The sequence below is a fragment of the Musca autumnalis genome, unplaced genomic scaffold (assembly GCF_047663935.1).
Source record: "Musca autumnalis isolate F117 unplaced genomic scaffold, ASM4766393v1 scaffold_1, whole genome shotgun sequence".
Lineage (NCBI taxonomy): Eukaryota > Metazoa > Arthropoda > Insecta > Diptera > Muscidae > Musca > Musca autumnalis.
The window spans coordinates 304,859,233-304,882,260 of record NW_027411644.1 but is presented as its reverse complement, the minus strand read 5'-3'; the positions used below and the strand labels follow the sequence as shown (position 1 = coordinate 304,882,260).

Below are 23,028 nucleotides of genomic sequence, written 5' to 3'. Positions count from 1 at the left end.
CAACTTTTGGTCGCTCCTAAAATGTGTAAAATGGAAGAATTTGCGATGGAAATTTGTTTTTGAAAATGTACATGTATTGCAATAAGAAATCCCGTTACGATTTTGTTTTCTTTCTGTTTAGTTTTTATACAAAACAAATATTTTTCGTAAAATCCGTGATTTCTGCTGTGAAAAATAATAAGGACAGTTTTTCGTTTTAGTAAAAATAAATTGATATTATTTTTTTGTGATTCTTTCCTGTAAGTAAAAGTTTAAAATGAATTAATTTCTATTCATTAAATGTTAAATTCACCGGTATTTGTTAGTTTTTCTTTGCAAATATGGGTAAAAATACGCATTGTTACCACGCTACTCGAGAAATCATTAAATGTTTACATAAAGAAGGAAATTCATACAAAAAAATTACAGAAAAAGCTTAGAATCTTTAAAAACAAAGGTGGAGGATGCAGCTAAGTGAACTTCAAAGGTAAAAGTCGTAGCAGAAATCCAAAAAGTGCACCTGTAATAATAAATGCGTTATTCGATGATTAAAAAAGATCCTTTTACCACATCTTTACAAAGAAAAAACTATTTAAATATTAATTTTGACGCATCAACAAGTCCTAAAACACTCTGTGGTGGCCATATTAGAGCTCACAGTGTCAGAAAAGTATCATTTTAATCGAAAAATTATACACTTCCCACGTAGTGGTGTAGGGTATAAAAATATTCAGCAAATAATACAGGTTGCTAGAAATCACATCGCTTGGTCTAAGAAAAATTGCGTACCATTCTTTGGTCTGATGAAACTAAATATATTTTTTTGTTCTGATAGAGGAGTTTATCATGGTTGAAGACCTAAAAATCAATAATATAACCCAAAATATACTCTGAAGGCGGCTAAATATGGCAGAGGTAACAGCAAGGTGTGGGGCTCATTTTCTTACAATGCTGTGGGGTCTCTATACCTTATTCAAAGTGTTTTTGAAATCACCAGATTAGATTGAAATTTTGAAAAATATAATTCTTCCGTATGCTGTAGGGGGTGTGCCTCTCAAATGAGTCTTCAGCAAGGTTAATGACCCAAAAATGACGGCAAAATGAAAAAAGGTGTTCCAGGATAATTAAGTTAAGTTGTTAGAATGGCCCATACAATCCCTTGATTTGAACCCGATTGAAAAATGTTGTGGAATGAAGTTAAAAAATCAAGCAGGGAAAGTGTCCATCAAATTATGGCGACCTTTGGCAACTTATACAGGTTGCGTAGGAAGTGATACCAGTAGAGAAGTGCCAAAATTTGGTCGACTCGATGCCCAGACGATGCGCTTCCGTTTTAGAAAACAAAGGATCGCCTACAAAGTATTAATGACACTGAAACACTTTATCTACCATTATTTAGTAAAAACCTGCATTAATTTCTTTCAAGTTTGGTCCTTATTAAAAGATTTCATGAAGTGTCCTTATTATTTTTCACACACCAAACTACGACAATTCGCATAAAATATAAAAGATAAACAAAATATGGTTGCAAGCAATCAAAATGTTTTTATAATACTTTTCTTAACATTTTAAGAAAACAATAAATTTTATAAACTAATGTAATTTTCACTTTTTTAGTCAGTTTTCAATGTAATCTTGGTTATGGATTGAAGTGTCCTTATTATTTTTCACACCACTGTATGTACCTAATAGTGGTGCGTATGTTTTGCTTCCAAACATCTGGCTTAAATCCAATGTTATAGAAATGTAAATATTACCAATGCAAGTGGATGATAAGTATAATATTCACAATAAAAAATTATTAATAACTCTGTGCCACAATGTGTAGGCCATCTAATGCCCCAAAAGGACAAAATGGACTTATTAAGCAAGAAAGGAGTGTGGCCTATCGAATTGTTTGCCTTAATTCATGGATTGTATATACACAGATGATTAGTGAGGGAAATTGGGTAATCTATACCTCTACACAATTCCGCTCACCCGGAAGGAAGACTGTCTTGATTTACACAAGGCAACGTGCTAATCGGACGCAATTCTATAATTGGTCCCAATTTACATTAGGCGAGTTTACTTGCGGCAAGTCTCTGTTTGTAGGAGGCAAGTTTAAAAGGGAACGAGAAAAATTGCCGCAAGTAAACTCGCCTAATGTAAATTGGGACTTACAGCGGGAAAGACTAAGATAGCTAGTTTCACATCCTCACCATTCTCATACACAAAATAAGGATTGAAATAATTTTATGCATCTAATTTCAAAAAGGATTTTTTCCTACAGTGAACAATTAACAAGAAACACTGACATTTACATGGAGGTAAGAAAAATAGATTAGTATGGTATATATTAGAATTGTATAAAATTTACTACTCGGATAATTACAGGTCATTTGGAACCAACTGAATAAAAGGAATTCGATGTTTCATGCTAAGAACTGAATTTCACGCTCTCACCATAAGCACAACGTAGTGACGCTACTGGTAACAATATGGTAGGTATTATGGAATATCCAGAAGATTGAAAATCTGGCATCAACTCAAATCTAAAGTTCCAACAATTGACTTACCAAAAAATCGTATAATGCATTGCATTCAAACGGGTCAGAATACATAAGTTCCCTTACACATCCCCGAGGGGATGCGGGAGATTTCTCACATATCAGTGAGCTCAATGATACGGAACCTACTTTTTATCCCTGAGTCCGAACGGTATGTCTTACGACACCACTTATAGAGAAGTTTTACATGGCTGGGATAATAAGGAAATGTCGCCTACATTTGCCACCGTTGGAAAGTATGATGTTTTTGTCCGGTCTGGGAATCGAACCCGGGCATACAGAATGCAAGGCGGACGTGTTTATCATTATATTAAAACTGTTTTCGGAAATTGGGTGCCAATCACACCCGCCTTTCACGTCGAATGCCCGTGTTCGTTTCCCTGGCCAGGCAACATCACATTTTTCAACGCGACAGTAGATCCCATCGAGCTAAAATGAAACGGGATGCACTCATTGATATGAGAGAAGACTCCCTTGTCTCGTCTGGTAAGTTTGTGGAATAATTACATTATTATAAAATTATTTCCCGCGAATATGTGACAAATGATATGTTTGGGTACTAACAAGTAAGAAAGTATCAGTCAGCTGTGCCGAGAGAGATATACCCTCTGCCTTGGACCTAAAAAAAAGAAGAGGTTTTTGATTTTTTGGTCCAATTTTGCAGGAAGTAAGGGTTTGCCCCCCGAAAAAAATTGTACCGTTTTAACTAGAGCCGCATACAAAACATGGTGCCAAAAATTTAAAAACGATCCCCGACGATTCCTTAAACTGCAATCTTTCTAAACTTTGTGTGGACGTCCGATGTAGTCGATATTCGGACATAATTAGAGCCTGTATGAAGTAATACGATGTACAAAGTTTGGACCAAATCGGTTTCTCCCTTCGATGTTTTTCTTACGTACAACAAATTTAGTTGGTACCGGCAAGTTTTTTTTTTGCGATTTTGGGTCATTATTTCAGCAAAATTTCCGAAAAAATTGCACAAGAAGAACTTTTTGGGAAAAATTTCAAAACCATCCGAGATGAGCTGTTAGACTGCACTTTTCTTAAATTTTGGGAGGTACCCGAAGGGAGGTAACCTGATGCATGACTAGATTTAATAATACGATGTGCAAAGTTTGGACAATTAACAAATTCCATGCAAGAGTTATCTTGCGGATTTGCCATTTTAGTTGGAGCCGTCAGGAAGTATTGAGTTGCCCCCGAACAAGTATAAAAAAGTATCAGTCGGCTTTGCCGACAGAGATATACCTTCAGCCTGTGTATATTTAAACAATTTTTTCCCAAATTACGTATGTATTTAGGGGGTTTTCAAAATGTTGGGCGTTTGAACCGACAAAAATGTTGATTAGGATTAAAGATCAAAAGTTTTGCGGAGGAGATACTAAAAGGAATGGATCGACATTGACCGTTATGGAAGTGGATCTCCAGCCACAACATATGGTGCCATAGGGGTTTTTACAGTCTTCGGGCTGTTTGTTCAAGAAGTATGGACTTGCCCCTAAAAAAACTTTTACCATCGTTAATTGAGGCAGTGAATGCAAGTTGCTTCAACAAAAATTAAAGTGATTCGAGAGCATGTCTTAAAGTGAACTTATCCGAAATTTTGTGTGGGAGGTACCGGATGGTTTGGACAAATGTAGTCCATATTTGAACCTGATCTATATCTGGTAGATATATTAGGATGTGTAAAGTATAGACCAATTCGGCCACTCCCTTCCAGAGTTACCGTACGAACAATTTTTCCGAACATTTTTGATTTTTTGTGGGGGAGGTACCTGAAGGAGTGGACCGATAAGCCATCTTCAAACTTAAACTATATTTGGACAAAATATTACTAAGGCCATATTTTGGACCGAATCGGCAGATCCGTTCGAGAGTTATCTTGCGCTCCAACCGCCTCACACGGTGTCATAGGGGATTTTTGCAACTTTTATGCTATTTTCTCAGGAAGTATGGACTTGCCCCTGATGAAACTTGTACCGTCGTATGGAGGGCAGTGAATACAAGTTGCTAAAACAAAAATCAAATCGATTCGAGAGATGGTCCTAAACTGAACTTTTCCGAAATTTAGTGTGGGAGGTACCCGAAAGAGTGGACTTATTGAGACCATATTGGAACGTCATATTACTTTGGTAGAAAGTTTACGCTATACAAAGTATGGACCAAATCGGTCACTCCCTTCAAGAGTTATCGTGCTCACAAACTTTCCGAACATTTTCGAACTTTTGTGGGGGAGGTACCGGAAGGAGTGGACCGATGTAGCTCATCTTCGAACTAAAACTAAGTTTGGGCAAAATATTACGAAAGCCAAAATTTGAACCGAATCGGTTCATCCGTTCGAGAGTTATCGTGCGCTCAAGCCAGCAGGACAGACAGACAGACGGACGGACATGGCTAGATCGACTCCAAATTGTCTGAAACACATTTCGTCCAAACATACTTGGGGCCTAAAACCATTATTTCGATGAGGCACATTTTCATCGTATCAAAGGCTAAAGGCTGAGGGTATAAAAAAAATGTAACGTCGTAAAGGGTGCCGCAAGGACAATTCCAAATTTTGCGTGGCAGGTACCTGAAGGAGTGGACCGATATAGTCCCTATTCGAACCCGATCTATACCTGAAAATAATATTACCATATTCAAAGTTATGAACAATTCGGTCAAGCGAAAATGTTTGAACTTTTGTGTGGGAGTGCACCGTTATGGCCAATCTTCGCCCTTAAACTACGTTTGGACAAAATATTACGAATGTTAAATTTTGGACCCCATCGGTTGCTTCGTTAGAGTTATCGTCCGCACCAGGCAGCCAGCAGACGGATGGACATTGCTCAATCGACTCCAAATTGTCCGATACAGAATTCGTCCAAACATACTTGGAGTCTAAACCCATTACATCGAAGAGGTACATTTTTGATCGTAACAAAGTGTATATACCTTCTTTTGCCTGAGGCTGAGTTGCTTCTGTTACAACTGTAGGCTACTTACTCGTACAACAACAGCAACTTAAAAATCAGGATTGTCGTATAGAAAGTTTTGAAGAGAAGAACACCCTGTATTCAGTAGCGACGCATTTTCAGCTCCTTGTATAAAAACTGTAAGTTACAACAACAACTTAAAAATCAGGAGTGTCGTTAGGAACGTTTTGAAGAGAAGAACACCCTGTATTCAGTAGCGACGAATTTTCCTTCAGTGAACTATCCAAAAAAAGGAGAGAGGAGAAACGTATGTTCAGAACAATAATTTTTAATTGTCAGCAGCTCAAGCTGCCCGCTAGCAATGAGGGAACTGTTTCTGTACTTCAGGTTTTATCACCAATAGCAATGACTTGTTCCGACGACTAAAATAAGATTAAGCAACCCTCAGATGAAGGAACTGCAATAAATAAGTCATGTAGGAAATTTTGCAGGTCAATTTTAGTTGGTCGCCGTGGGGTTTCTACAGAAAGAAAATGTATATTGCTGTAAGTCAGTAATTAGAGGTAGTTTACACTAGCCATCAATGTCATATGACCTGAAATTTTCCATCGTTATACAGTAGCTAATGTGTGCAATATTGGGGATTTTCCTTACGCCATTTACTTTTTGCGTCGACACTAGCAAAAATAAGGTGAAATTAGGTCTCCACATTGTCTGTGTGAGTAGCTATGGAATGTTTTTATTTCGGGTCATATGACATTGATGGATAGTGTAAACACCACTTTACATTAGGCAATTTTGTCTGCGGCAATTGTCAGTTTGTTGGTGAGAGAGGGTGTTGAGAGGAAAAAAAGGATGCCCATATGCCTCACCCCTTCCTATGAAATTGGCGATTGCCGCAAGGAAAATTGCCTAATGTAAATAAGGAATTACTACCCAATGTACAAAACTAACAGAGTTCAGCATTTAAACTGTTCTTAAGCTCAAAAGACTTTAAACTTTTATGCATTCGTCTAGAATGAATTGTTGGCCATTAAAGCATCAATGAAGAAGCACACTTTTAACATATTGTGCTTGTTCGAAATGCAGTGGTTTTTAAGGGAGGAGCTTGAGAAAGTTGGCCGCCAACCATTAATACTATGTTTACATATACGAAATCCACTCGATTTCAATTGTCAATTCCTTTGTGTATACGTCAAATGATAACTCATCTGAAATTGATTCGATTTCATTTGACGTTTGAGCAATGGAATTGGCAGTTGAAATCGAGTGGATTTCGTAAATGTAAACATACCTAGTATAAGTTGTATTAATTTCCGATTCCGAGTTTTCGATTCTTTATAACATCTTTATAACATAACATCTTTAGAATATTTTTGAAAACATTTAACCTCTTTTGCTTTCACCAAAAAATCTAAAAGTTGACCCTAATCATGACCCAATAGAAGAAGATGAAAATTGGCATGAATATTAAATACAAATAATTATACACATTCGTTCAAATTCCCATTATAGGTTCATTTAGCGTTTTGATGTCTTTTTCACTATGTTTTGTATACTTATCTTATCACACCACTTCTATTCCATCTCTTGGGCCATTATTATTATTATATTTCCGCACAATATTCACTTTGCCTTAGGCAGATGACGACGATAGATATTTGTAGAGGTGGTGGTGGTGGTACCATACCCACAACCAATCGAATCTCAAATCATATGTTCCATCATTTGTGGGAACCCTCTCCAAAGAGTGGAGGAAGAGGAAGGAGGGAATGACTGACAACCACATGTGTCATATGTAGAACGGGGGTGAAATGTAGAGGGGGAATACAAAAACACGCCATGTGCGAATGAAAAATAATAGCGGGCACAGAGATAATCTTGAACTTGATTTTGTGCGAAATTATATGCTATGGGGACGCGGCGAGAAGGTTTTTTTCTGTCCGTTTTGTTTGTTTTATTTTTGTGTTACATATGCAGCAGCAGCAGTAGCAGTTTAGAAGTGGACGCAAAACAAAAACAGCACTCAGACTGAATGACAGTCAGGCAGTCAGTCAATGAATTTGAGTGTTTTTTATTTTTTTTTTTTGTTTTCTTGGCAAAGTATATTGAACTACCGGCAAAACAATAACAAATAATAAAAAGGTTTTTGTGCTGTATAATTAATTTTATATAAAAGAAGAATATTTTTATTGTTTTATAAATAATTGTTGTTCAATGTTATTATGTTTGGATACAGAGTTCGTGGCCAATAGAACTTGTGTTTGCAAATTATTTTTCAATGCCAAGTCCTCTATTGTTAAAGTTTGGATTTTACGAACATATTTATTGTGTTCCGAATAACTTTGCGTTTTGAAATCCATCCAATAGTAAACAAAATATAATAATGGCCCATAGACTAATAATTGCTCTGTTCCAGAACCTGCAAGAAGCTGCTATTTTTTACTACGATAACATTTTTTCCTTTATGTTATCGGAAAAAATAGTAAAAATTAGGAGATTCTTGCAGTTCTGGAACAGACCAAATATTTATATTATACCTATATTTATAAATATATTTATATTTTTTTATTTATGGACTAATTATATTCCTAGAGAAATGAAACTAATTATTCAATTATAGCTTAGTACTCTTCATGGTGGAGGGTATAATAAGTTTGACCCGACCGAACTTTTCTCGATCTAATTACAATACTACTAATGGTTTAATTTGTTGTGTGCTAAAATCATCCCACAAAGTTGCGCGTTCCTTTTTTGCAAATTAATTAAAAAAATGCAATTCAAATTAAGTGGATTTTCCTCAGTTGTTTTTTTATTGTGAAATACAAACAAATGAATTGAATTATTTATGACAATTTATATATAAAAAAGAAAAGTAATAATTTTGTTGTTGCCTAGGCCATCATTTTACCTTGACTGCTAAGGTTCTCACAATACGTATTTCGGCGTATATTTTTTTCTATTGATGTCTCTGAATTGCATATGGAATTGAAAATGAATTGTATTGCAAATGGTTGTATGAGTCGTCTAGCTCATCAAAATAGTAACTGCTTACTGTAGCCAAAAGCTTATTTTTTAATGAAATGAAATTAAAATGATTGGAAAACAGAAGATTCCAAATTTGTATTTAAATTATGCTGAAAATACGTTGCATTGAAAAACTGAAAAATTTTTCGCAGTTTAAAGTGTACTGCGCTTGGATCGTACGAGAAGTTGAGGCGGTGAACTTGCAATCCTATTGAACCACGCCATCCAATACAAATCTATCTCGCTTCAGCATAAATCTAGTGACCGATTTTTGGAGAGTATATGGGTAGCGTCAAGTGTGAAATCGCCAAAACAGATCTGCTGAATGTGTATATCTCGATGATTAACACTTGTGTCCCGACTTGTAACCGACTGATGCTAGGAGATTTTATTGCACATCATGAGCAATGGCATTCAATCCTAGGAATTGACCAGAGAGGAATAGTGTTGGCTGAACAGATGGATAGATGTTGCACCGTGAATGAGTACGCTCCCTACCAGGATTAGAGGAGACTGTCATAGTTCACCTCACATATCCATTGTGTCAACTGGTCTGACCCTTGGATCGGACCATCCCCTATCCCCCATCTCCATCAGTAAACTTTCACAACGTCTAAACGCCGTACATTCCTTAACAATGGGGAAATCAAGATGAGCGTGTAAAGCTTACCGTACGAACCTTAGAGTCCCAGAGTCAGAAAGCAAACATTGCAAGTCAATAGGTTAGCCGGTGAACTTGAACGGAAAAAGTGGCTAAAGCATCTAAAATGCTACAATATTGGAACCTGTAGTAGTAAATTTTAGACAATTATTAAGGCCATACCGAACCCTGGTAAAAGTATGATCCAATTTCTGGCATGTTTAAAGACATGGTTGTGACAGGCAATTCGAACAATTTATTGAGTACCCCGTTTGCGACTGGATGAAGAGAAGTCTTTTGCATTGTTTACGATCTGACCTGACGGCATTTCTAGGGTCAGGCTAAAAGCTGGACGAACCAAGAGTCGAGTATCTGAGCAAAGCCCTCAACTTAGCTATCCTGACAGTTTGGAAGCCTGGAAATAGACAGGGGTGTCCAGTTACAGAAGCCAGGCAATAATGCCAGCATCGTACAGGCCGATCTTACTTTGGTCAGCAGTACCGTACACTCTTAAGGCGTTACTCCTCCCCAATATCAGAGCTTGCTATCCAGTTGTGGATCATCTAAACGGGGTTAGAAAGCAGCACAGTACCAGACCAGCAGGCACTGCTCGCCATTTCCACACATATTAACCGAGGTCTCAATCAGAGCAGGCCGTGACACAGAATAGCATTGGTAGCATTGGACCTGAGTAAAGCCTTGGATACGGGCAGTCCAGACGGAATTTCAATGTTTATGCTAAAGCAGCTGGATAAACGTGGTGTGGAGTATCTGAGCAAAGCCCGCAAACATAACGTTAGCTAAACTGACAGTTCCCGAAGCCTGGAAAATAGGCAGGGTTATTCAGCTACAAAAGCCTGCTAAGAATGACAGCAAAGGTGAATCGCACAGACAGTACTGTAGATTCCTGAGGCGTTATTCCAGTATCAAAGCGTGCTATCCATTTTCAGATCATCTAAACGGTGTTCTGAAACAGCACAGTAGCACAACAGCACTGTCCGTAATTTCCCCACATATTAGCCGAGGTCTCAATCAGAGCAGGACGTGACACTGAATAGCAATGGTAGCATTACTCCTGACTAAAACCATAGATACGGTCATTTTTTCCGGTGGGGGTCCTTTTTTTTGGTGGGAGTTCAAGCATATAAGGATTCAGAGTTACAGAGAGTTATTCAAAATCTTTAGCGTAGAACAATAGACTGCTGAGCTAATTACCGGCCCATAAGTAAAGAATAAATGAGCAGAGGTTACTAAAGTTTTTATTGGTTTCAGAATAAACACAAGAAGATCTAGGCACTAGAATTTCACCGGCATATGTTTGGGATCTGGTTAAACTTCATAAAAGTGATCCCTATTTTCATCCGTAAAAAGACTCTTGAGGCTTTTTTCCTCTGCACAGCTTCAGAAATAGCTATGCATGCAGTTGCCGATCATCAGCCTGAGGCTGTCCTTGAGTGTAGAACGACTTTGGAAACACTAACAAATAGTTTCACCTATGCTGTGTACCAGGACACTGAGATTTTTGGCTTCTGATTCAATTGCAATCGAAACATATGACATATGCAAAATGCATAAATTTTTGCATATGCAAAATTTATGTGTTTTACATATTTTCTTATGCCACAAATATTTCAGTAATAGGTACAAAAATGTATGTAAAATTTTTCTGTTTAAAATTCTTTTCAGACAAGTCAATAAAATAGAGAAATGTATAACCACAGCCTCAACCTTATACCCTCAAAACTTATACCAAATTTTTAGCCATTTTGGAGGGATATTGAGGCCACAAACTTCAAAATACCAGAAATCCGGAGGTACCGTTCTATGGGGGCTATATGAAGAAGTGCACCCATATCGAGAAATTTCAGGTGGAATGTTTTATACCCCCAAGGAAGACTTAATACCAAATTTCAGCCATTTCGGAGGGATATTGAGGCCGCAACCTTCAAAATACCAGAAATCCGGAAGTACCGTTTTATGGGGGCTATATGAAGACGTGCACCCATATCGAGAAATTTCAGGTGGAATGTTTTATACCCCCAAGGAAGACCTAATACCAAATTTCAGCCATTTTGCAGGGATATTGAGGCCACAAACTTCAAAATACCAGAAATCCGGAGGTACCGTTCTATGGGGGCTATATGAAGGCGTGCACCCATATCGAGAAATTTCAGGTGGAATGTTTTATACCCCCAAGGAAGACTTAATACCAAATTTCAGCCATTTCGCAGGGATATTGAGGCCACAACCTTCAAAATACCAGAAATCCGGAGGTACCGTTTTATGGGAGCTAATGGTATGCACGCCCGCCTTGCACGCAGAAGGTCGGGGGTTCTATTCCCCGGCCAGGCAACATCAAACATTTTTCAACGGTGGCAAAATACCCCTCAGTAATGTTGGCGACATTTCCTGAGTATTTCAGCCTTGAAAAACTTCTCCATAAGTGGTGTCTTAAGACACGCCGTTCGGACTCGGCGATAAACAGTAGGTCCCATATCATTGAGCTAAATATGAATCGGGGTGCACTCATTGATATGAGAGAAGTCTCCCTTGTCCCGTATGGGATGTTGTGGAACAATGTTTTGTTATATGAAGACGTGAACCTATACCGAGAAATTTCAGGTGGAAAGTTTTATACCCTCAACGAAGACTAAATACCAAACTTCAGTCATTTCGGTGGGATATTGAGGCTACAACTTTCAAAATACCGAAAATCGGGAGGTATCGTTCTATGGGGGCTATATGAAGACGTGGACCTAAACCGACAAATTTCAGGTGGAAAGTTTTATACTCCCAACGAAGACTTTATACAAAATGTAAGCCATTTAAGTGTGATGTTGAGGCCACAACCTTCAAAATATCGGAAGTCGGGAGGTACCGTTCTATGGGGGCTATATGAAGACGTGGACCCATGCGGCCAAATTTCAGGTGTAAAGTTTCATACCCCTAAAGAAGACTTTATATCACATTTCAGCCATTTCGTTGGGATTTTTAGACCACAAATCCTTTTATATATTTTTGCATATGCTCATTTTATGCAAATATGTTAAAATATGCAAACATTTCCGGGTCTAATTCGTTTTATTTTGTGATAAAACGAGTTTCTGTCCTTGTTAGCCTAAAAGCTGAGGGTATACAACAATAATGAGGGTATCATCTAACTACCCACGGTGCTCTTGGATCAAATTTAAATGGAAGGTGCTTACACCTGGGAAGTTTTTGCGGATTCTGAAACTACAATGTTCATAGATGAGAAAAATCAAAAAACAAAAAAAAATCGCCGGAGCGCTTTTTAAATAAATCACGATTCAAGTTGACATTTTTAGGGGTTGTTTAGGTTTTTACGATTTTGCTTAGAAACCGCAAGTCCTATCAAAATGAGACTGAAGAAAATGTTGTAGTTATGAAAATTCTCTACAAGATTGACCTTTACGGTATTTTCGTAGGTTTTACTATTTTTGAGATATTGAAGTTCAAATTGGGACAATGCACTGACTGTATCGCCCCCTTATAAAACAATGTCATGAAGGGTGCGACTGAACTAACTTTTAATGAAAACCGCTTTCATAGGGGAAGTTTTTGTGAATTCTGAAACAGCAATGTTCATAGATGAGAAAAATCCAAAAACAAGAAAAAATCGCTGTAGGGATTTTTTAAATAAATCGCGGTCAAAATTTACATTTTAGGTGTTTTTTAGGTTTTAACGATTTTGCTTGGAAACCGCAAGTCCAATAGAAATGGAGCTAAAGAAAATGTTGTAGCTGTGAAAATTCTCTACAGGATTGACGTTTATGATTTGTTCTCAGGCTGTATCATTTTTGAGATAAAGAAGCCCAGTTTACATTTTTAGGTTTTTTTGTTAGGGTTTCGCGATTTTGCTTGAATGCGGTAAGTCTTATCGATATGGGACCTGAGAAAATCTTAAAGCTGTGAAAATTCTCTACAAGACTGGCTTATGTAATTTTTCCTAGGTTGTACCCTTTGTTTAGATATATAAGTTTAAGTTGGAAAATTGCAGTCATGACATTGTTTTATAAGGAGACGATACAGAATTGAATTGAATTTGAATTGTCCCAATTTCAACTTCTATATCTCACAAGTTGTAAAACCTACGAAAATATCATTAAGGTCAATGTTGTAGAGAATGTTGATAGCTACAACATTTTCTTTATTCCCATTTTGATATGACTTGCGGTTTCCAAGCAAAATCACAAAAACCTAAACAACCCCTAAAAATGTGAACTTGAATCGCGATTTATTTATAAAGCGCTCCGGCGATTTTTTGTTTGTTTTTTGATTTTTCTCATCTATGAACATTGTAGTTTCAGAATCCGCAAAAACTTCTCAGGTGCAAGCACCTTCCATGATTCAAGAGCACCGTGTACCTTGTTTAAAGTGCAAATAGTGATATATTATCAATTAATGTGAAATTTATTAATAAAATTTTCTAGTCTTTTATACAACTAATAACTGCTTTAATACATTAGACCTTTACACCTATGTATGTTAATAGCTCTCTCAAATTAAGTACATAGATAGATATAATTATAAAGAGAAATCTACTAAATCATGAGACAATGTAGCAATTCAAATGTGCTTCTAGCATCTAGCATCTAAGCGTAATTAGATATAATTACAACAATATTGTGCGGTGGCTTTGGGGGGTATTGAAACAGAGTGATGTGTCATTTAATAACATTTTATAATTTTAGTTGCGATGATGATGACGACTCAACAATAAGTGTGGGTTTTTGACAATTTTACAACCTATTAAAAACCTATTAAAATAAGATACCTATGGAATATGAACTCTTTGCTTTTGCTGCTTTAAACATATTTCAAAGTTCAAAGTTGATTTTTGATTTATGCCCTAATGTCCATAAACAAACAGCAAAAGTCAATATCAACACAAACAGCAGTACAGAACTTCAGATAACACAACGACGTTATAAAATCAAAAGCAATATACAGCTTGCTTGCTGCCACCGATTCTAGCCAGTCTTTCCCACGTTAATCAGGCAGGTATTATCTACAAAAGCAGGCGCGTACCATCAATTTTTAATCGAACTCTTTTGGAAATTTCTTAATTAGTAAAATATAAACACATTTTTTGTTTTTGTTTTTCTTCAATATTAATTAAAAAAATTGTAATTTTCCACATAATTTATTTCAACAAGTTTCTTATCAGAGAAGGGTTTTTACTATTATTACAAACAAATGCTGAAACCTTGAACTTGGCCGATAGGACGTTTCACGTGATACGAGGCAAACAATAAAAACAAATGCAAACTAGAATAAAATACAATTTTTTTTGGCATATAAGGATACACCTGTATTGCCCTCCAAAATTGTTGGCACTTTTAAAAGAAGGCCCGATTGCAGGAAAACTATACGATTTAGAGAAAAAAGTTATTTATTAAAAAACTGCTTAAAAAGTCTCAAAAATATAATTTTCAATTTTAAGATTTCTCGCAAAAAAAAAATTCTCGGCGCTAAGTGGGTTAATAAAGATGTTTGGTTACTAAAAATATTTGGTATATGTCAATGATTTGGTATATCCCCACATTACGGTACCTACAGATTTTAAAGCAAAAAAAAAAAAAAAAATAAATAAATAAATAAAAAAGACAGAAACAGAACATAAAACATTTGCATGCTTAATTCGCCTCTATGTCTTCACTACCGTGGCGCGGCAATTCGATGTTGTTGTTAATTCGACATTGTAAAAAATTTCCATATATAATTATCATTTGTTTAGAATTAAAAACATTTTGAACTTAGCTGACATACATAGATTTTTATTTTTGCAGATTCTTCTTTTTTTCAATTTTTGGTTAGCACCGGTGACTGGATCCGGTGACTGGATGGACGGACGCGAACACTCAAGGTTAGATAGACACATTCGAAATTTGAACAGGTTTTTTTTCTGTAAATTCTTTTTTTGGGTTTGTTGAAGTCAAAGAGCCAATCATTTGACCAATTAAAACTGTTTTGTGTGTTTACACTTTTGAGTACTAGGGTGTAACGAAGAAAAATTAACGAATATAAATGTTTTAAAGGCCCAAATATTGCCTTTAACCAAAGTCCAGTACATAGAAAAAACGAAGAAGAAGAAAAGCAAATAAAATGGGCCGGGTCGAACATTTTATACCCTCCACCTTGAAAATAATTGAAATCAGATTTCAGCAATTTCAGTTGAATGGTGTGCGGCTGAAACTTAAAAATTCTCAAAGTTGGGAATTTCCATTTTGTCGGGGCTATATGAAGGTAGACCCATGATGACAAATTTCAGGTGGAAAGTTTTTACCCCACCAACTAAGACTAAATACCAAATTTCAGCCATTTCAGTGGCTTCCAAATACAGAACATCGGGGTTACAGTTCTAAAGGGGTTATATGAAGACGTGAAGCTATACTGAGAAGTACCAAATTTCAACAATTTCGGTGATATATTGAGGCCACTACCTTCAAATACCGAAATTCGGGAGTTAAAGTTCTATAGGGGTTATATGAAAACGTGGACCTATACTGAGAAATTTCAGGTGGATAATTTTATACACTCAACCAAGTCTTAGTACCAAATTTCAACAATTTCGGGAAGTAGCGTTCTATAGGTGCTATATGAAGAAAACGTGGACTTATACTGATTATTAGGTGGAGCCACCGATATAGCTGAAGTGACAAATTTCAGCCATTTCGGTGTGATAATTAGGCTAAAACCTTCAAAATACCGAAAAGCGGGAGGTACCGCTCTTTGGGGCTATATCAAAACGTGGGCCGATATACCCCATTTTCAATACCAAACATCCTAGCAGTAAAAGAAAGTTATATGTCAAATTATAAAACTGTATCTTAAAAATTGCGAGCTGCATCTTGATTTCAACAGACAGACGGACATGGTTATATCGACTTAGAATTGTGTGCTGATCAAGAATATATAAGAACTCGTATTGTTGATCAAGTGATAATCGGTACTGCGACATTTACTTCGAAACTATCCACCCACATCCACGGAGTTACCTTCGACAGCTTATTGAGGAAAATAGGTCCTCAGGCACGTTTGGCGTTATAGTATGGTTACATTAGAGTTTTTGCCGGGTTAACCCACTTCATGAGGATTTATTTGACGTTTGCACTATGGAATTGACATTTGAAACCCAAACCCACTGGGATAATCCGGCTAAGTGTTACCGGGATGTTACGCTGACTGATATAGGTTTGATAGGTTCGCAAGCTATTTTGATCGATAGTTTGTCGAACACCACGGGAGTAGCGGGCAAAAAGTACTACGTCGCCTTAGATCTCTTCCTGCCGAGGAGGAACCACCACAATTTACAATGGAGGATGTTGCGATAAATTTTCTAGAGTCTTGGGCTCTGAAGGAATCTCCATGGTAATACTGAAACGGCTGGATGAGCCGGGAGCCACCCACATCACGGGAGTTGCAGGGCAAAAAGTGCTACGTCGCATTAGACCTCTTCCTGCCGAGGAGGAACCACCACAATTTACAATGGATAATGTTGCGATAAATCATCTAGAATCTTGGGCTCTGAAGGAATCTTCATGGTAATACTGAAACAGCTGGATGAGCCGGGAGCCACCCACATCACGGGAGTAGCAGGGCAAAAAGTGCTACGTTGCATTAGATCTCTTCCTGCCGAGGAGGAACCACCACAATTTACAATGGATCATGTTGCGATAAATCATCTAGAATCTTGGGCTCTGAAGGAATCCTCATGGTAATACTGAAACAGCCGGATGAGCCGGGAGTCGAGTATAATCATTCATGAAGTCTGGAAAATGGACAGGGTGAAACCCCTACTGATGCATGGCAAGGATGTCAGCAACGGTACACACCAATGACAGCGGGTTCCCACGGCAGCGAGTTCTTACTTACAGGATTGACCCGAAACCATAGTGTTTCGGCCAGAGGCTGCCAAACCAGCATCAAACCTATTCTTCTACGCAGGTTTCATGCTGCTACAACAACAACAACAGTTGCCGATCATCAACATGGACTCCGCACGACAACAGCATACAAAGAAAACCTCTACACCTTTTTCAGATGTAATTCGAATCATTTTAGTTGTAATTCGAGAATTCCATTTGTAATTCGTAACATTTTATTTGTAATTCGAGAATTCCATTTGTTATTCGTAACATTTCAATTGTATTTTGAATTATTCTATTTGTTATTCGAATTATTCCATTTGTAATTCGAATTATTTCATTTGTAATTCGAATTATTCCATTTGAAATTCGAATTATTCCAATTGTAATTCGAATTATTCCATTTGAAATTCGAATTATTCCATTTGTAATTCGAATTATTCTATTTGCAATTTCAATTGGAATAATTCGAATTACAAATGGAATAATTCGAATTACAAATAAAACAATTCGAATTACAAATAAAATAATTCAAATTACAAATAGAATAATTCGAATTACAAATAGAATAATTCGAATTTCAAATGGAATAATTCGAATTACAAATGGAATAATTCGAATTACAAATAGAATAATTCGAATTACAAATGGAATAATTCAAATTACAAATGGAATTCTCGAATTACAAATAAAATGGTACGAATTACAAATAGAATAATCGAATTACAAATGAAATGTTACGAATTACAACTGGAATGTTTCGAATTACATGTGAAAAAGGTGTAGATCAACAAGCTTATCAGGCAGGTTTGGCAGATATTCATATTGATAAAGTCGCCGAGGCTATAAGAGCCTACCGTATGAATATTGTCCTTAGAGATCACCCACCAGAATAACAGCTGCCTAGACAAGCGAGTGTTGTTTTGGCGCAACTGAGATCTGGTTGCTGTAGCCGCCTGGGTCAGGATTGATGGCACAATACAGAACATCTGCCCAGCGTGCAACATCAGTCCGCATGATACGCTGCACATTTTCAACTGCCCAGCCAAACCAACTGCGTCCTTTCTGAACTTGGAGGTAGAATAAAGACATACCCATACATATAGAATCTGCTACAACAATAACAACATTGCTGCGCGTTATCTCCACACATACACATTAGTCGAGGACTCAACCAGAGCAAGCCGTGTGATAGGACAGTGATGGTGGCGGCACGTCTTATCAAAAGCCTTTGATACTGTCGAGCACTCCACGCGTAGACATTGAGCTGACTACTCTCAGGCCATGGTGGATAATCAATTATGGGGGTTATCATGAATGAAATTTCCCCGTGAGTTTTGTTTTTCCGCCGTTGCAACTTAAGGGAGAAAGTGAAAAAATTCACGGGGAATTGCCGTTCATGATAACCCCCTATATGTGCGGAATTCAGGAACAAGTAGTCTTAGCCCCATAGAATGAAACAGGGAATTTAGACGGAATTGAGATCGTAACATATGCGTACCTTGGTGTGACCTTCCCTGATTTCATTTGTGACGGATCTTACCATCTTTTTTCAAGCTAGTAATATGCAAATATCCCACACTGAATCTAAGGTCACTCTGAGTTGACTGCCATGATCCATGGTAGCAGAATTTCGACCATTAACTACCTCAAGATTTAGGGAGTCACATTCGATTGCATATTCACATCGTCCTCGCATGCCACTGATATCTGCGACAGCTGAGATGTTGGAACAAGGCCCTAGCTGGCAGCATTTGGGGTGCAGATAAAGAAGCCATGTTGACCACATATAACGCGATAGGTCGGGTCTGTGGTAAGCTATGCGGCGCGAGTTTGGTCCGCAAATATAAGTGCAACGCAATGGAAAATATTCAAATCTGTCATAATGCCGTCCTGAGAAATGCACAACAGGTGCCTCCTCATGTCTTCAATGGACCATCTGCATAAGGAGACGATATGCTCTCATTGTAGTACTTGCTGTGGTGTTAACGTGAGAGATATCCTAATCACCATACAGTGGATAGGATCCCTCCACCCAGACATGCTAGGAAGGATCTGCATGATATAGAAAGAGAGGTCCAACGTTACCAGAGAGAACCCCTAGATCAGCAACCCTATCAAACTGGATTGAATAGAAAAAAAAACTATCGTGTAAATTCGGTCCTCGGAGAACATCCCTCATCTATCGCAGCTGAGGAGCGTCAGCTGCCACGACAAAGCTGCCAACTCAGCATCAAACTTATGCAGTTACAACAACAACCAGATAATGTAAGGCATTGTAGTTCGAAAGCAGGAAATGTTCGAAGATGAAGTTCAGGCCGCGTTGTCTAACGTGTAAATCCCCCAGCTGAGGAGCGTCAGCTGCCACGACAAACCAGAGTAGTTTTGGCTCAATTACGGTCGGGATAATGCAGCCGTCTAAATTCCTATAGGGAAATGATTGATAACACCATGTAAAATATCTGCCCACAACACACACTGCACCTTTGCAATTTCCCCACCAAGCCTTTTTAATTAACTCCAGTATATTTGTGGTTATATCCCAACGAAACAGCCACATTCCTAGATTTGCAGGTAGGCCCAGAGCAAGTTCAACCTGTGGGGAACGATTGTAATGATTGTTGTCGATACAAAAAGTGTGAATATCAGCTAATGCCGATAATCCCACGATAGAGGGTTCTTTGTATCGGATTGACCCGAAACCGAAAGCGTTACGGCAACTACAACAACAACCAGCTAATGTAAGAGCTGTAGTTTACAAGCAGCAAATGTCCGAAGATAAAGTTCAGGCTGCGTTGTTGTGGAAGATTCATGGAAGAAGAGCTCCATGGATCGACTAAATCACCAAACATGGAGTACCTCTTTGTGCAGGATTTGATAAGCAATTATGCTCAACTGAAAGCAAATCTCAGTTTCGTTTCCGTCATTTCTCTGCGAGGGGTGAGATTCCTTATGAAAAGTTTAAGCAGATCTGAAACATCTGCAATGCCCGATGGAGCTCTCGCGCCATCCTAGCTCCTCTTGCGTTTATTTTGATGCCTGAAACCTGGAAATTTTATTCAATTATGCACAATATTTGATTCAGTAGTAAATTGTTCCGCGCTGAAGATTTTGATACCACCACATGGAAACTCTCGAAGGGAGAAACCGATGTGGTCGATACTTTGCACAGCGTAATATTTCTACCAGACATAGATCAGGTTCGAATATAGACTATATCAGTCCACTGTACGGTACCTCCCACACAAAATTTTAAAATGTTTTCAAACAAGTACAGTTTAATACCAACTCTCGAATTCGTTTCGTTTGTCCTCCTCAGATGCAAGTCCATATTTCCTGCCCCGAAAGCTGTAAAAAAAGTCCTACGGGCACCATGTGTAGTGGCAGGAGCACATGATAGCTCTCGAATGGTTCAACCTTTATGGTCCAAAATTTTGCCTTCGTAATATTTTGTCCAAATATAGTTTAAGTTAGAAGATGGATCATATCGGTCCACTCTTTCGGGAATCTGCCCCACAAAAGGTCGAAACTGTTCGCTAAAATGTTGCGCATAATAACTCTCAAAGACAGTAATCGAGTTGATCCATACTTTGCACATCCTTAAATTTCTACCAATCATAGATGAGGTTCCAATATGGACTCTATCGGTCCACTCCTTCGTGTACCTGCTACACCAGAATGACGGGAAAAGTTCAGTGTAAGAATTGCTTTGATTTTTATACCCTCAGCATTTATGCTAACGAGGGTATGTACACTTTCATACGGGCAAAATGTACCTCATCGAAATAATGGTTTTAGACCCCAAGTATTTTTGGACGAAGTCCGTTTCAGACAATTTGCCATATCCGTCTGTATGTCAGGCTGGAGCGTACGATAACTCTCGAACGGATTAACTGATTCGGTCCAAACTTGGGTTTCGTAATATTTTGTCCAAACTTAGTTTAAGTTCGAAGATGGGTTATATCGGTCCACTCCTTCCGGTACCTCCCCCACAAAAGTTCGAAAATGTTCGGAAAATTTGTGCGCACGATAACTCTTGAAGGGAGAATTCGATTTGGTCCACATCGTGAAATTTCTACCAAACTTAGATGAGGTTCCAATATGGACTCAATCGCTCCACGCCTTCGGATACCTCCCACACAAAATTTCGGAAAAGTTCAGATTAGGACCTGCTCTCGAATCGCTTTAATTTTTGTTGTAACAACTTGTAAACACTGCCCTTCATACGACGGTACAAGTTTCATTACGGGCAAGTCCATATTTCCTGAGAAAAAAAAACCTGAAAGTTGCAAGAAACCTCTATAGCACCGTGTGTAGTGGTTGGAAGGCAGTACAACTCTCGAACGGATCTGCCGATTCTGTCCAAAATTTGGCTTTTGTAATATTTTGTCCAAACTTAGTTTAGGTTCGAAGATAAGCCATATTAGTCCACTCCTTCAGGTACCTCCCCCACAAAACTTCAAAAATGTTTTGAAACATTGTGCGCACGATACCTCTTGAAGGGAGTGACCGATTTGGTTCATACTTTACACGTCCTAATATATCTAGCAGGTATAGATCACGTTCGAATATGGACTATATTTGTGCACTCCTTCGGGTACCTCCCACACAAAACATCGGATAAGTTCACTTTAAGACCTGCTCTCGAATCACTTGGATTTTTGTTGAAGCAACTTGCATTTGCTGCCTCAATTGCGACAGTAAAAGATTTTGCAGGGGCAAGTCTATACTTCTTAAGAAAACAGTCCGAAAGTTGTAAAAAAGCTCTATGGCACAATAGGTAGTGGCTGGAGAGCTCGAATACTGCGTTCGTCTACACTTTGGATATCTTAATTTTTCTTCGAATATTAGATGGAATTCGAAGGTGGTGCCTATAGGTCCACTACTTCCGGTACCTCCCTATTTACCGGTATTCCCGTCAAATTTTTAAGCTTTAATCCTATCCATATTTGTGTCGGTTCATAAGCCCAAAATTTTGAAAAGCCCCCTAAATACATAAGTTTTTTTGCTTCTTGTTTTTTTTTGCAAAAAAAAACCTATTTCAATCCACACAGGCTGATGGTATATCTCTCGAAAGGATCAGCCGATTCAGTCCAAAATTTGAACTTTGTAATATTTTTCCAAACTTTTTTAAGTTCGAAGAAGGGCCATATCGGTCCACACCTTCGGCATCTCCTCTTCAAAAGTGCAAAAAATTTCACTAATATGGAGCAACCGATTCTGTCCAAACTTTGGATCTTCTAATATTTTGTCCAAAATTAGTTTAAATTCGAAAATGGTCCATATCCGTCTTCTCCTTAGAGCACCTTCCCTACAAAAGTTTAGCATTTTTGTTAAAGTTCAGTTTAGGGTCCGAAGATCCTTTGGAAATGTATACCGATGTGATTCTGTTTACAGCCACATTATGTTTTTCGTCGGCAATTCCACGATTCCTGACATAGAACACTAAGCTATGCCTTGCCAAGTGAAATGATCGGTGTGCGCGATATCTGTCGAAAAGTAATGACTCCCAAAATAAGACCATGTCGATCCATTGCTTCAGGTTCCAGCTCCGCATCACTTGTAGACTTTAACACGTTCGCGGACGTGAATGCTATAGCATTCATTTGCAAAGTCAATTTTTTGTCATTTACTTCTATACAATCGTACGTTTTTGCGATTAAAGTATATAGTACTATTAATTTTATCAATATTCATAATAAAATAAATAAAAAATTGTAATAGGACTAATAATTATTTAATAAATACAAAAAAACTAACTTCTGAAAAAATTGGGTGTCCGCGAACGTGTTAATCAAAATATATATTTTTGTCGAAAATTTCATACGCCCACAATAATTATTGGTGAAAAGGATTTTGGTTGCGTATCCGGTAATCCATTCGATATGGTCAAAAGATGAAAGGTCAATTCACACATGCTGAGGGTATATCCCTGTCGGCAAAGCCGACTTGTACTTTTTTTAATTTGCAATTTTTCAACCTAATATTTTTTTTTTAATTTTCTCAAATTGTCTTGACAGTTTCAA

At 37.8% G+C, this 23,028-nt stretch overlaps 1 protein-coding gene across 2 annotated transcripts in view; it reads right to left on the bottom strand.

Annotated features, from left to right (window-relative positions):
- The window catches only part of LOC141389860 (acyl-CoA Delta-9 desaturase-like), a 104,516-nt gene that overhangs the window by 16,732 nt on the left and 64,756 nt on the right, over positions 1–23,028 (bottom strand). The window lies entirely within an intron of this gene.